Raw genomic sequence first — 15,169 nt, 5'->3', positions numbered from 1 at the left:
AATATTGATTGAGTGCCTGCAATGTGTCAAGCACTGTTCCAGGTTCTGGAGATCCAGCAGTGAGTTAAACACAAAAATAATAATGGCAGTGCTCATCAACAATTAGACACGACCCAGATATTTTACCAGGCTAATTAAGTGGTGGGTAGAGTCAATATGAAGACAGTTTTAAACTTCAGCCTTAATGACCATTTTATTTAAGTTTAGGCAGGAAATCTAGGGCCCCAATAATTCAATGGTCTCTTTTATCTGGGATTCAGTGTCCCCACCTACATGCTGGACACATACTGTAGTCTCCTATGAGAAATTTTGATATATGCTTAAACAGGGTGCTCTGAGTGTCCTTGCACATTTTAAAATCTCAATAATTCATCTAGAAACATTCTGCAAACAGCATTAAGTGTTTCAAAGCTTAGAAAGCACTTCACAATTGCACAAAATGCATTTGTATTTAAGATCCCATGATAAATAAAAATTTCAAGTCCAATCAACTTTCAATTCAGTTAAAATTCAATTTGCCTTTAAATGCCATTTATGGATTTCTTTGATCATACCCACTATCTATGTTACATTTAACAAACATTTATTGAGGCCTTTTATTGTATCAGGCACCGTCGTAGGTGCTAAAGAAAACAAAGATTAATAAGACATGATCTTGACCTTTAAAGAGCTCCCAGTTTAGTGGGGGAAATGAAACACACCTTACCCACAGTAGCACGTGAGAATGTGAGAAATGCCACAAACCAAGTACATGCAAGGTGCTATGGGAGCACGGAGGACAGACATATTCATGAGGTCTGTGGAAGTATCAGGGAAGGCTTGCCAGAAGTGGTGACACCTGACCCACGTCCAAGTAGCGACAAACAGTGAAAAGAAGGGAAAGGACAGGCTAGAGAGAAGTGACCTGGGCACAGTGATAGGAGGCACCTGGCACACTCACAAAGGCTGCAGGTCATATGTAGCTGGAGCAAAATGGAACTGCAGGGGAAAGAGAGAGAAAAAGGTTGGATGGGTGGGCTGGGCTCAGATGGTGAAGGATATTGAATGAGAACAAGTCAGAATCCTATTCTGGAGATAACATTATTATTAAAGCGTAAAGGTTTTTAAATTATATGATGCCTTTCTGTATGTATTATACATGTTATAAGGGTATATATTATAATACTCCATCACTGACTGTGCTGAGCCCCTGTCACATTTTATCTTCACAACAACCCGGAGATATAGGTATTATGATCCCCATTTTTCCGATGAGGCAATGGAGGCTCAGAGTGGTGAAGTCCTCCAGCTAGTCTGTAGCAGACCTAGAAAGTGAACACAGACGCGTCTGACCCCAAAGCCCATGATCCTAACCTCTAGGCTGTGGCTGCAGCTTGTATAAACAATTAATGAATTCATAAATCAAGTACTCATGTAAAATTCTCTTTTTATTCTTAGTATATACCAAAAGTCTAAAAATTTTCATACTCTTTTACCCAGTAATGAGATTTCTGGGAACAAATCTTAAAGAAATAATCAGAAATTCACCCAAAGTATGCAAGCACAAAGATGATTATTAAAATGTAATTTATAATAGAGAAAAGATGTGTCCAACATTAGGAAAAGATTAATTTTAAAATGAGAGAATAATTTAATCATTATTAAAATGATTACATAGGGTAGAAAATTGTACAGTGTGTATACATAATCTCAACTATGTAAAGAACAAAAGCACAGGAAAGAAAGACAGGCAGAAAGAAAGAAATCAATATAGAAAGAAACCAGGAAAGAAGGAAGGAAGGGAGCGAGGGAGGGAGGAAAGAAAAGAAAAACTTACTACATTACCAAGCTGTAAAAAGGAACAAAGCTCTTTGCTACATGCCACAACATGGTTGAACCTTGAAGACATCATGTTGAGTGAAATAAGCCAGACACAAAAGGACAGATACTGTATGATCTCACTTATATGAATACCTAGAATATGCATATTCATAGAGACAGATAGTAGATTACAGGTTACCCACAGATGGGGGGAGACTGAGAGAAATGAAAATTTGTTGTTTAATGGGTGCAGAGTTTCTGTTTGAGCTGATGAAAAAATTTGGGTAACAGAATGTTGGTGATGGCAGCACAATATTGTGGCTGTAATTGATACCACTTAATTAATACCCCTGATTTAATAAAAAAAATTATTAAAATGGGAAAATTTGAGATATATATATTACAATAAAAAGTTTTTAAAAAAAAAGAAAGAGAAGGAAACATACCAAAATGTACTTAGCAATAGCCTATATGAGGGGGTTAGACTTGCTTTTTTTTCCCCCTACACATTTCACATTTTCTACATTTGTGCATCTCATTTTTTTAAATCATGAAAAAAAAATTTTTTTAATCCTTTCTATGCCTTGATTACAGACATGTCAGCTGGGTCAGCTGGGGCAGTCAGCAGGATGAGAGATGTCACAGACAAATTACCTTCCTGCCACTTGATCCCAGGATGTCTGGAGATCAAAATATGGACTTGAGCTGGCAATCTGGAGATGACACACAAGGGTCTGAATTCAAATATTTGCATTTACTCATAAGCACTTATATACTCGAAGAAAGCAGAACATTATACTTAAATAACTCACCTTAAAAATCAATAGAATAAATAGGACCTTAATTAACAGATTTGTTAAGTATCATGTTTGGTCTTTAGCGTGACATTCTCATTTGGAGCTGGGGAAGGAGAAGAGGGAACAAATCCAGGACTTTGGGGCCCAACGTGGGAAACTGTCTATCTGGTTAAGTGCTGAAACTTACTTAAGATTGCTGGGTCCTCTCAGAGGAATTAAGAGTTAAAACTAATAACCCAATTTTGAATAATTTAAAGCTCTTTTTGGGGAAGTTTTTGACTCAATTGGGCTCATCATGCATGGGTTTAATGTGAAACAATTTGTTCTTGAAAGCTAACGTTATTGTTGGCAATAAAGACAGGAAGTAGAAATAAGTTTCCAATATGTAAAGCAGATTTATTTCTCATTTCGCATGGACCTGTTCTGGGTCTTCGCTTATGAATCACACTATGCTCCCTTCAATAAGATGCTGTCCATGCAGTTGGTTATGAAAAATGGCCTGTAATTGTGAATCTGATATTGGTTTTCAATATTGAATTTATCATTGTCCTCTTAACAGATATTAAATACTTTTAGGAATTTATCCATTTGCCTGATCCATCTGTGATTTTTCAATATGTAAAATTTATTGGTTTCCTAGTTTTTGGAGATTTTAACGGCCGACAACATCATTAATAACACTGAGTAATAGAGCTGACCTCTTTCAAACCTTGTTCCCTTCCACTAATCCAGAACATCCAAATTGAATCAAATGTATTCGATTTAGGGACCTGAAAAGAAATGGCCCTGGTGGGGTGCCTGATTTGAAACGTGCCTCCCACAGGCCCGGCCAAGCATGTCATCTGCTTCACCTCCTCAATCCCCAAGACCCTGGCAGAGGGAGCTGGGCAGAGGCTTCCTGGGCCTTCACTGCCTCCTCCTCTTCCCACTGGATAAGCCAGCTCAGGCATCCCTCCCTTCCCTCAGCTGCCTCAGTTTCTTCAATGTCGGGTGATGGATGATAATAATAATGTTCCTTGTCTGGCTCCTTTGCAGAGAGTGCTTTGTGAATTAATGAAAATGTGCAGGCTGTACGCTTGAGGAACCCTCTCCAGGACAGCCCCATTGCTACCCTGAAACTTTCAGCAAGCTTGTCTGGGAAGGATTCCTGCCCTTCGCTGTTGGAATAGTGCGATGGAAGGCTGAAAGAAATCAGGCTGGTTTTAGGAGAAATAACACTGTGTGGAACAACAAAACAAAGCTGAGCTTACTCTGACCCCTGGTTATTTATGTTGAGGACCACCCATGCATATTGCCACAGAACAGCATGAAGGGAGCTTAGGGTCAGAATTTCAGGCTCTGTCTTTGCTGTTTTTATTTTTATTTTTGTTTTTGTTTTTAACCCAGTCTGCAAGGCTACATCTCACGGTTCCTATAGAATCTGCTGTGGTTTAGTGGACATTTACTGGCACAAAGGCCTACAGAACTGAGCTCCCACGGTCAGGGAACGTGTTGGCTGCCAGTGTTAGGAAGTGCCTCACCCAAGGACCCAGAAGAGGATGGAGCCAGGGCTGTGCACTCATCTGGAAAGGCAGAGCAACTGGCCTGGTGACTGCTCAGGGCAGGGGGCAGAGAGCAGGCCTGAGATGGGGATCCAGCTGGGGTTCCCATCACATGCAGGGGCACAAGGGTCCCTTTCTCAGGGTGACCTCCACTGCTCCCTGCGACCTGCAGATAATTGAAAAATAGCCTTTCCCCCCCCGAGGCCTAATTTTATATGCCTGTGGCAGTCTGATTGACTTTCAGTCCAATGCAAATCAGCTTCTTTGGAAGTTTTGTCTATTTAAGGATTATGGACTAAGATCAAAACAGAAGTGGGAACTGTCAATAGGGTCATTGAGATGTGAAAAGTTTTCAAAGTCAAGTTTCCTGAGTCCAGAGGGAACTTGATTTTTTGCAGAAAGCCAGAAGGCCACCTGGTTCAAGACCTGGCCTATTGGTTGATATTAGATAGATTGTCCGGTTGACATAAGAAGCCAAGTCTCCCAACTCCCGGAGCAGAGTTCTTTCTGCCCTACCAGGACACGATTAGCAAGCTGTTATAAAGGAAGATTACCCTTGTTTTCCCCAAATCCCAGACCTTGTGTAGACTCAGCTTTTACTACCCAAGTATATTAGTTAGGGTTCCCTAGAGAAACAGAATCAACAAGAGATATCTATAAATATAAGATTTATAAAAGTGTCTCACGCAACTGTGGGTAAGAATGAGTCCAAATGCTATAGGGCAGGCAGCAGACTGGGAACTCCAATGAAGATGTTCAATGAACTCCTCAGGCAGCAAACTGGCAACTCTGATGAACGTGTTTGATGAACTCCTCAGGCAATGAACTGGCAACTTCGACGAACTCATCAGGAAATGCTTCGCTGGTCAGCCGAAGAAGTAAAAGTCTTCCATTAGTCGCGCTTTAAAGTCTTCAACTGCTTGGATTAAATCCAGCTGATTGCATACTCTCATTGTGGAAGACACACCCCTCACTGACATCATTAGTCACAGCTGCAGCCAATTGATTGATGAGTTAATAAACCAGCCTTCTGGTTTATTAACCAGCCACAAATGTCCTCGCAGTAATGGTTAAGCCAGTGCTTGCTTGACCAGACACCTGGGTACCAACACCTGGCCAAGATGACACATGAACCTAACCATCACACCAAGTCTCTTGCTACGTTCCTCACGTCAATGGCTAACCACCCCTCCAATCCATCCCCAACAGCAAAAGGTAGTTTTAATCTAGCAAGTATTTATTGAGTACCTGTAAGTACATATGTGCTTAGCACTGAGAAAACTGCTGTGAAATACAAAAATACATATAAAATGCAGTTTCTGCCCTCAGGTAGGACTGATAATGGCACCACACCTAATAATCAATGATTAAACACTTCCCACATGCAGGCTCTGGGCTAGATGCTGTGGAGGATACAGGAAAAAGAATCTGCTTAGTCCCTTTCCAAGGAGCTTACCTTGTCAGCAAGAAGAGATTTTAATGTACAAACCAGGACGGTTTACGATGAAATGTTAAGTTGTGTGGTTGGAGCAATAAATATAAAAGGAATATAGAGTTGGGAAGGATTGGTGTAGGCTAGAAATGATCAGGTAAACACACTGGAGGAGGAGGCAGTGGAAAAGGAACATAAAAAAAGGATGGGTTGGGGGCAGGCAGAGTGTGCGCCTATGTGTGTATGTGCATATGTGGTGTCAGGAATCACTATATTTATTATTCAGCCCTTCAAATATCTGCTCACCCTTTCAAGTACTCACCAACTCCCAACTTGAAAAGGAAAGAGGGCAATGAATGTTTATGGAGCACATGCCTTGTGCCAAGAAGGCACTATGCATGTGGCATTCATTACCACATGCATCCTTTTCCACTACCTTGTTGAGAAGGTATCATGACCCCCGTTTCATGGAATAGGACCCCAGAGCTCAAAGGGTAAATTGTTTGCCCAAGTCTGCATCATTTTCTGGCCTCCAACCCTCATATTCTTACCACTGCATCCTGTGGACTCCAGGAAGCAGAAGGCAGCAATGCCAGACCAAGATCTAGAATAAAGAGGGGGAGGAGTGGAAATGGCATGATGACTGTCACTCTAAGTGTGACCAGGCCATGGTGGGCAGGGAAGAGCAACTGATAGATCGTTCACCTTTAGAGACAGCCACCACTGTATTCTCTTGGGACATCTCCTGGAGCAGATACCCCAAGTCTGGCTTCCCACCATGGTGGATGCTCCCTGTCCACCAGGCTCCTTGTCCTTTGCCCAGGGCAAGGCGAGTTTAGAGAGGCTTGGTGCTTGGAGAAGGACCATCTCACAGCTATGCCATCTTCCTAGAGGTGTGGGAGCAGAAAAACCCTCACTGAACCAAAAAATACATATCTTCTTAGCACTAAAATGAATCCTGTTTTAAGCCAAGATCAGTATAATTAAAATTATAAGAAAATAAGACCGAAGGATACCCCCCACTGTCCTTAATTATGAGCAAGATGAGAAGGAAGAAGCTCTGGTGTCACTTATTTAAAATGTACAGTCCTGGCATGGGATGAAAAGCATTAAAATGAAGGTGTTACTATTGTTTCTTTAAAGGGTCTCGCTGGATGGAGGGGTCTGACTGGCAGGGGCATTTGCACATTCTCAGAAAGACTGTTCTGATGATGAATACGCAGGAAGCCCTGGTCTCTGGGACCGCTTCCCTATCCTCCCCACCCACAGCCCTTCCAAACAGATGAGAGGACAGAAAAGATTCCAGAGGGTCGGGGGTCTGCTAGACAAAGAAACCTACTACCCCTGGATACATTAACATCAATCATGAGAAATGGTTACAGCTCTTAATCTCCCTTGGCATACAGGAGGTAGTGTCACCCCATTACTATGTCATCACCATGCTGGCTGCTGCTATGAACATTTACCCAATGCCAACATTGTACTTAGCACAGCGCAGAGCGTAAACGAAGATGCAGCTCCAGCTTTGGAAATAAACATCTGGGCTCCCCCACTGAATATACCCCAGCAGGGGAACCAGCCTCCAGCAACAAGGGAACACTCCTCCCCGGTTGCTGTCTCTTCATTTTCCTTGAGCAACTCTGGACCTTCCGGAATCTGCTCAGTGTTCCGAGGTCCTGCCTGGGACACTTGGCCCGCCACTGGCCTCTGTGGCCAAAGTCAGGGGTCAGAGAACAGGACAGAGGGCAGACGCAGAGGTGGGCAAGCAGGACTCTGAGAGGGGGGTCGTGTGGGCAGGGAGCAGGGGGAAAAGACCGGTGTGTGAGTCAAATTAAGTACTGCGCTTAATGTCACCATGCTACTGCTCCAGTCCCCCAGTTTTCCTTATCGTCTCATTCTGCAATCTCACACTTTACAAATTCTCACATACACTCTAAAAATCAAGACCCACGACATAGCAAATTCAATCCCTACAAGCCTTTGGAATACAAAAGCACTGACGAAGTGTCCGTGGCCATCGAAGAAATGTACAAATATTATATACACACATCAGTTCCTCAAGCAAAAGTCCCACTTCCCTCTGCCAAATGTTATTTTTTACAGCAGCTCTGTGCGATGAGTGAAGGCGTATATTTCACCAGTGAGCCACTTTTTATAGAATGGAAAAAAGAAAAAAAGCCCCAAACACTTTTATTGCTTTTCAACCAACAGGATTTCTGAATGCAAATGTTTGAGTCACCTTTGTAAGGATTGGCTGCTGGAGTTTCCTTGTCACGCCTGGAAAAGGCTCAATAGATGTGACTCGTATCCTCGTGAGTACAGAGGAAGATAAAAGACTGACATTGCGACCAGTGAATTATGAGATCTGTCTTTATCAGGGAGAATAAGGTCATAACTAAGCCCAGCCATCGCCTATTATATGTGTGTCCCATCTACTTTCTGTGTGATGTGAGCCAGGGTGCCAGGGTGAGCTGAAGTAGCCCCCACTGTATAAATTAGCCGTCTTAAAAAGCATATTAACTCTTAAAGGCCACCAGGGTACTTTTTAATGCATTGATGCCGCTCTCCAATGGATCTCTGACCTGCATTTTGATGGCAAACTAGTGAAAAAGGGAGCTAGAAGGGTTCTCCTAAGTACATTCAAAACTAGAGAGAAAAATAGTATGTTGAACCACAGCTGGATCCCAATTGGAAAGCCAGCCCATCACGGAACTGAGATCCTTGTAGCGATTTCTAAGGAGAACGATTACTTAAATAATTAGTTAATTCAGTCATCGTTTATGGAGCTGTTTCTCTGTGCCAGGCACCGTTCAGAGCTCTGAAATCCTGGCTCTTCTGAAAGCTGAGAGCAGGGAGACAAACTTGACACTACAGAAGTTCTTTAAAAGGAGGAGAATGATGAGGGAAATTGTGGGTATTTTTAAAAACACTATGTAAACTGACTCTAAATCCTAAGAAAAATGATGTTTTTGGTGTGCAGGATTGAAGATAAATAAAAGGTTCAGAAAATGGTATCTCTTTCCCATAATGTTTGGCCTAGAATTTGTGCACTCAGTTTTCTCATAGCTACTTCTGCAAAAACAAGGGTACTTGCTCATTACTACAACATAGCAGGCTAAATTCACTCCAAAAATCAATTCTTGCTTCTCTTCCATTAAGACAATAGGTTTGATAGCCAGCAATGGGCAAGGTGCTGTGGGGGGTACAGAGATTAAGCAGACACAGGTACCCATCCTCAAGGAGCTCACAAAGCATTGCCCACTGAATGAGTAATTATGGAGAATCTACTACATGTAACTTCTCCACCTGGCTAGCTGTGCTTTTCAAGCACAACCAAGCACATGGGAAAAAACAGCTGATAATATTTTTAAAGAACATACAAAGAACCTATTCATTCATTCATTCAACGCATTTTTATTGAAAACCTAATACGCACCAGACATTGCTCTACGCCCTGGGGAGCAGTGAACAAAACAATGTTCCTGCCCTTGTGGAGCTTATACCCAATGGAGGAGACAGACAATAAATAAACACACCCATGAGAGATGCATATTATATGCATATAATATACATTTATAATGAGAAGAGTATAATATAGTGAACTCTGAACCCCAACTATGTTGGTTTAAATCCCACCTCTGTTCAATTACTGGCTGTAGAACCTCACAGAAGTTATTTAACACCTGGTATCTGTTTTCTCATCTTTAAAATGGGCATAATAACGATAATACCTAATTCACAGTGTTTCTGTTAAGATTAGTTATGTCAATATATATAAAGTGTTTAGAATGGTGCCTGGCATGTAGTACTATATATGTATGTATTCCCTACTTATCATGTAGAGATAGAATTAAACATTTAAAATAAAGTCATAGATACCATACTAATGTAAGGTGTTAATAATAGGGAAAACTGGATGTAAGGTACATGGGAACGCTCTATACTACCTTCCTAATAATTCTGTAAATCTTGAACTGTTGCAAAAAATAAAGTTTATTTTAAAAAATAAATAAAATAAAGATATAGAGATGACAAGGGGTGCTATTTCAGACTGGCTGGGCAGGGAAAGCCTCTCTGAGGAGGGAGGCTTTGAACTGAGACCTAAGGAAAGGCTGGGAGTCATGTTAACAACCAGGAAAAGCACGGTAGGTGGGGGAACAGTGAGTGCAAAGGCCCTGGGGTAAGAACATGCTGTGGGTGACAAGGACAGAGATACACTAAGAATGGCTGGAGCAGAGCAAGGGAGACGCAGAATGGCAGGAAATGAAGTTGGTGAGGTGGTCATGAGCCTATTTATATCAGGTCTTAGAGGTCAAGAGTATCAAAAAGTCACTGGAGGGTTTTGAGCAAGGGAGTGACAAAATTTACGTTTTAAAATCTGCTGTGTGGAAAATAGACTGGAGGTGAGGAAGAGTAGAAGCAGAGAGACTTCTTCGGTGTTTTGGTCACCTAGTGCTATGTAACAGACCCACCCAGTATCTAGTGGCTGAAAGCAACCACCATTTATTGTCTCTCACAATTCGGTGGGTTGATCAGGTTCGGCTCCTTGTGCTATCATCTGGGGGCACGACTGATCTGAAACATCACAATGCTCACGGAGCCTGGTGCCTCAGTGGGAACAGCTGAAAGCTATGCTCAGCCGGGACACTGAGATGGCTGGAACTCTCTCTCACTCCACGAGGTTTTAGGGCTTCTCCTTCTCCACATGATCTCACCATGTGTCTCTTCACTTAGTCTCTCTTACACGTGGCTCAGGGCTCCCAGAAGTGCAAAAGCCTTCTTGAGGCTTAGGCCAGAAATACACAGCATCACGTCCTCCACAGTTTATTGTTTAAAATGAGTCTCCAGGCCAGCCCAGATTCCGTGTGGTAGGGCCACATCAGGGCATAACTACCAGGAGGCCGGGCCATTGGGCACAATCTTTGGAGATGAGCACTCAGGACACTATTGCAGCATTCTGGATGAGAGATAAGGAAAACTTAGATCGGGAAAACAGCAGTGGAGGAGGTAAGAAGTGGTTGAGAGGTTGGAATATATTTTGAAGGTAGAATCAGTAAGATTTGCTGATGGATTAGATGTAGGGAATGAGAGAAAGAAAGGAGTCAAGGATAAGGCCACGGGTTTGATCTGAGGCTCTGAATGCATGGTGGATTCAATCAGGCAGCAAAGTGTCACCAACAGCAGTGGACTTGGAGACTTGGAATCAAATCCTGCCTTTTTTGTTTTTCACCATATTGTCGGTAACTCAGACTCTCTGGGATTCTACTTATTGATCTCTAAGATTAAGATAATAACACCTGCTAACCCTATCTTGGAAGGGCATCATAGGATCAAATACAATCTTACAGCTAAAAGCCACTGTCTTGAGTTTGCTATATATGCGGGGTCCATAGGAAAACCATCCACCTTGAAATCATGAAACTGGTTCCAGTCCCAGGTCCATCTCACTCTTGCTGAAAGAACTTGGGCAAGTCATTTAACCTTGCTTTTGACTGCTTCTTCATCTATAAAATCAGGTCAAAGTATCCACGCTACCTACACCAACACATTTTTGTGAAAATAATCAAAAGAACACGGAAAGCATTTTTGAAAAGGCATAAAACAACAAATGAAAGGTACTATTATCGCATCACTAATTATAGATCAAATATCTAGGCTTGCAACAAAACAATACAAAACAAAACAGGATGGAGTCTACAAAAATCACCCTTTCTCATGTGACACAGGGGTTTCCAGCTTGGCTTAAGGAATAGCCAGGGGAGAATACCATTCGGAGTCGCTGTGAAACACACGCCCATAATTGCAAGTCAATCATATGCATGGCATGAGGATTGGTGAGTTATTCATAATAATGGAATACAGATAACAAACTTATATTTGTAGCACTTTGATTCTGAGGGAAATTGTTTTGTTGCTTGATTTTTTAATGCACTAGAAAACTAAGGGGTGGAAACAGCAGGTCACATCACATCACAGAAGCAGAGAAAGAGAAAGAGCTGAGGAAAGAAAGACCTGGACAAACATCTCTCTTCCAAGGTGGGTGTATGACATCTGGGGTCAGGCCAGATTCTGGAACCCAGAGCAAGGATGGCATGACAAGGACTCCAATGTCCCCAGTGGCCACAGAGAGCTTTCTAGTTTAAGGTCTCATTTGAAGGAAACCCACACACTAAGTAGCCTGGTATTCAACTCTGCAGAAGAATAGAAGACTGAGTCAATGCTGCAAGGAGGTGAACTTGGGTTCTGAGGGAGTCGGGAGCAGACGTTTTAAATACTAAACCATCCCCATCGGGCAGGGAAGCACATATATACGGAAGGACATGGAAAGTAGTCATTGCCTTTTAAAAGAGTGTTTCTGTTTTCATAATCTTTAGGGCTGTAGTCAAGTGTTGAACGATAATAAGAGAAAGTCTGGGGAAAAAAAAAACACACCCAAATCACAGGCATACACAATAAAAATGCTATTATAGACTTTTGTGAATATAAATAGTTTTTAAAATGAGGCTGCTAAGACTGGCATCTTAGATACTACCTAGAAAAGAGTCATATTTATATACTCCAACAGTTGCACCAGTCATCAGTCTCGGCTTTCTACCACAAAATGGGCTGGGTAATTTTTTTGGAATGACTATCAAAGCAGACCGGTTGTGGGGCAAAGAAGCGAAATATGGATCCAAGTGGAGGGAGCACAAAGGGCAGAGAAAAGCCACTTGATGCTCGACAGGAGAAAATTGAAGAGGACAAAGGAATAGGAAGCATGAAAAGGAATAAGGACTGGTTTGTTCGGAATCACATTAAACAATGCATCCTCAATTGTAGCTAAGCACAGGCTTCCCTTGGTGATTTTGTCTTTGCATTCAGCAGCAATCCCAAATGGTTGGGTGCCAATTTCTTTGCTTTCCCCCATTCTGGTGAAAGCATTGAAGGCATTGCATTAATTAATAAGTATTCAACAGAAACCTAACAATGTCAGTACTGGTATTTCCTTGAATGGAGTTATATTCACTTCATACACACATGAGCTCATACATTCCAAAGGGGCCTAGTTGAAAATGGGGGGCATGTTGGAACCCCACTGTAGAGTTCAAACCTCAAAGTGAGTAAAGTAGGTAGGAGGAAGGACATTCTGATAGTAGGGAGTGGTGAACACTGGAATGTATGGTTAAAAGAGCTTGTTAAAAAAAAAAAAAATAGAGCTCGAATCTGCTTCCCAGAGTATGGGGTCTACCTAAAGGTAGACATATGGGCTAGAATAATCTCTGCAAGTCTTTCAAATTGTTTAGGTACAAAGCACTTACTTGGCCAGGCAAGGCTGTGTGGTAGAGAGTCCGTGGGACCCGAGACTACAGAGGAGGTGTGGGGGGAGTTGGAGGTCTGCAAAGTCAGTTTCAGGGTCCACGATATGTCCTAAGGGTCCTGAGTCCTAAGGGTAATGAGTTAAGAGATGAAGACATGCAAGTGGAAACCACCCAGCAAGCAGCTGAGAATGTGGGACCAGAACTGGATCATTTCCATCTAATGCCCTGTCAGTGCCTCAAACTCAGCAGGATTCAAGTCAGTCTGCTCTGCTTGCCACCCCCAGGGAGCCCCCCTCCACACTTGGCTCTTTTAGCCAAGGCTCTACCATTGTCCCAGTTACCTGGTCCTTGCTATTGCTCTTCCTCCTCCACCTCATTGCCACCAAGTACTTCAAGTCAAGCCCCCCTGGCCTGTCCAAGTTTATAGCCAATTTCCCCTCTACAGGAGCTTCCCCACTAATTTCCCTAATGCTCTCATCTTCTTCCTCCAAACCATCCTGACATCACCTCCTGATTGATCTTCTAATACACTACTTGGATCATACTACTCCCCAGCACAAAAACTTTCCAACATCCCCCACTGCTGTAGGGACAAAGCCCAGAATTTGGTATCTTCAGGACCCTCCACAATCCTGCCAACCTTAAACTTTCTGACCTAATCCTCTATCACCAAAGCCACCTTCCATTTTTCCCATTGCCACATGTCTGCTGGTGTTTCACCTCCTGCTCTACTTAAACTCACCTCAGCTGCCACTTCCACCACTTGGCCTCCACTGGCCTGAAATGATGTTTCTCTTCCCTGAAGCAAGGATAATAACACTTAAGAGTCTCTGTATTCACTATGTGCTACCTATGACATATCATCTATCGTACATGTAACACTGTACTATTATTTAATGTTTTGTCTCCTTGTGTCTCAATTTTCTGACTAGTTTGGTCTGCAAGCACTGTCCCCCTCTTAATTTTTTTTTGTGCCCTAACCTAGTACCCTGAACAGAGTAGACATTCACAAATGTTTATTAATTTAGGGGGAGGAAATCTTAAGAACATTCCTTTCCACAGAGGAGACTGTTGAGGCGACACTCCCTGCCACCCAAGGCAAGCTTCCCACCTCCTCTGACCTCCACGGCTCAACCCAAATAAAAAATTCAAGAGCTTACTGAGAACACCTGCCGTAAGTCAACACAGATCCCAGTGAGGAAATTCTAGAAAGATTCCCAGTTCAGACCCAATAATAATGAAGCTAATTTTCACTCATGGCAATGATCCCCACACTTGGGGTTAGGAGGACAGGTTCAGGCACAAGTGGAGTAAAAGTACATCCATGCCCCACAAGTGCATACATGCCTGCCCACACACAGGCAGACATAATCATCCTCAGCAGAATTTTGAAACTTCATTCCCAAATAGCCTGTGGAATTGAATTTCTGATATCTGAGTGCATATATGGATATGTATTTTCCATTACTTACTTAGACTATAAACTATTACTGTAGAGGAGTCACCAATTTATGAACAGGTTGTATACTTCAAGCTCATATGTTGGCTATTTGGAACTTAGAATGCATGTTTCCCTGGAAGCAAGTGTTCTTGAGTCTTCCAGCCAACCCTCTCAAGCCCATTTAACCCATAACGCACTGCAATATTTTGCCACAAATCTACTTGCATTCTCTCCATCAGAGAGTTGCAAAGTCAAATGCCTATAGGGGCCAAGCAGACAATGCAAATGAGGAGGTTAGGTCAGCTAACAGGGACTGACAGAGACTATACCACTCATGCCCCACCTAATGGGCACAGCACCTAGTTGGCACAGCTCCAGCTCCAGCTACGTTGAGAGAGTGCGGGTCCAATGCAGCACAGCAAGGAAGCCAAAATCCAAAATTGTATTTTGAAATAGCTGCTAACTAATTTGAAAAAAATTTAAACACTGTGCAGATGAAGGAAGACACATCAGTGGGCTGAAATTGGCCCATGTTTGCAACCTCCGCTCAGTAGTGTTGCTTCTTTGGGAAAAAGCATTTTAGTTTCTATGAGTCAACACCAGGAAAGTATTTCCTTTCTTCCGGGGGAAGAAGGTGGCTCCTCCTGAGTAATAGTCTGTTAGGGCTCTACCTTGGCATGAAAGAAGGCTAATGCCTCTTTCTGTCTGAGAACCCAAGGCTGATGAAGGGCCCTAAAACTAGGCCCCCACTTAACCCTACCACTGAACTTGAGGACATGACCTCTCCACCACTTTCAGATGTGTTAGACTCATTTGTTAATATTTAGGATGTGTGAGTTAGGACCTGCCTATGTTCTGCT

Source organism: Choloepus didactylus, chromosome 4, assembly GCF_015220235.1.
Source record: "Choloepus didactylus isolate mChoDid1 chromosome 4, mChoDid1.pri, whole genome shotgun sequence".
In the NCBI taxonomy this organism is placed as follows: domain Eukaryota; kingdom Metazoa; phylum Chordata; class Mammalia; order Pilosa; family Megalonychidae; genus Choloepus; species Choloepus didactylus.
Note: the sequence above shows the minus strand (reverse complement) of the source record.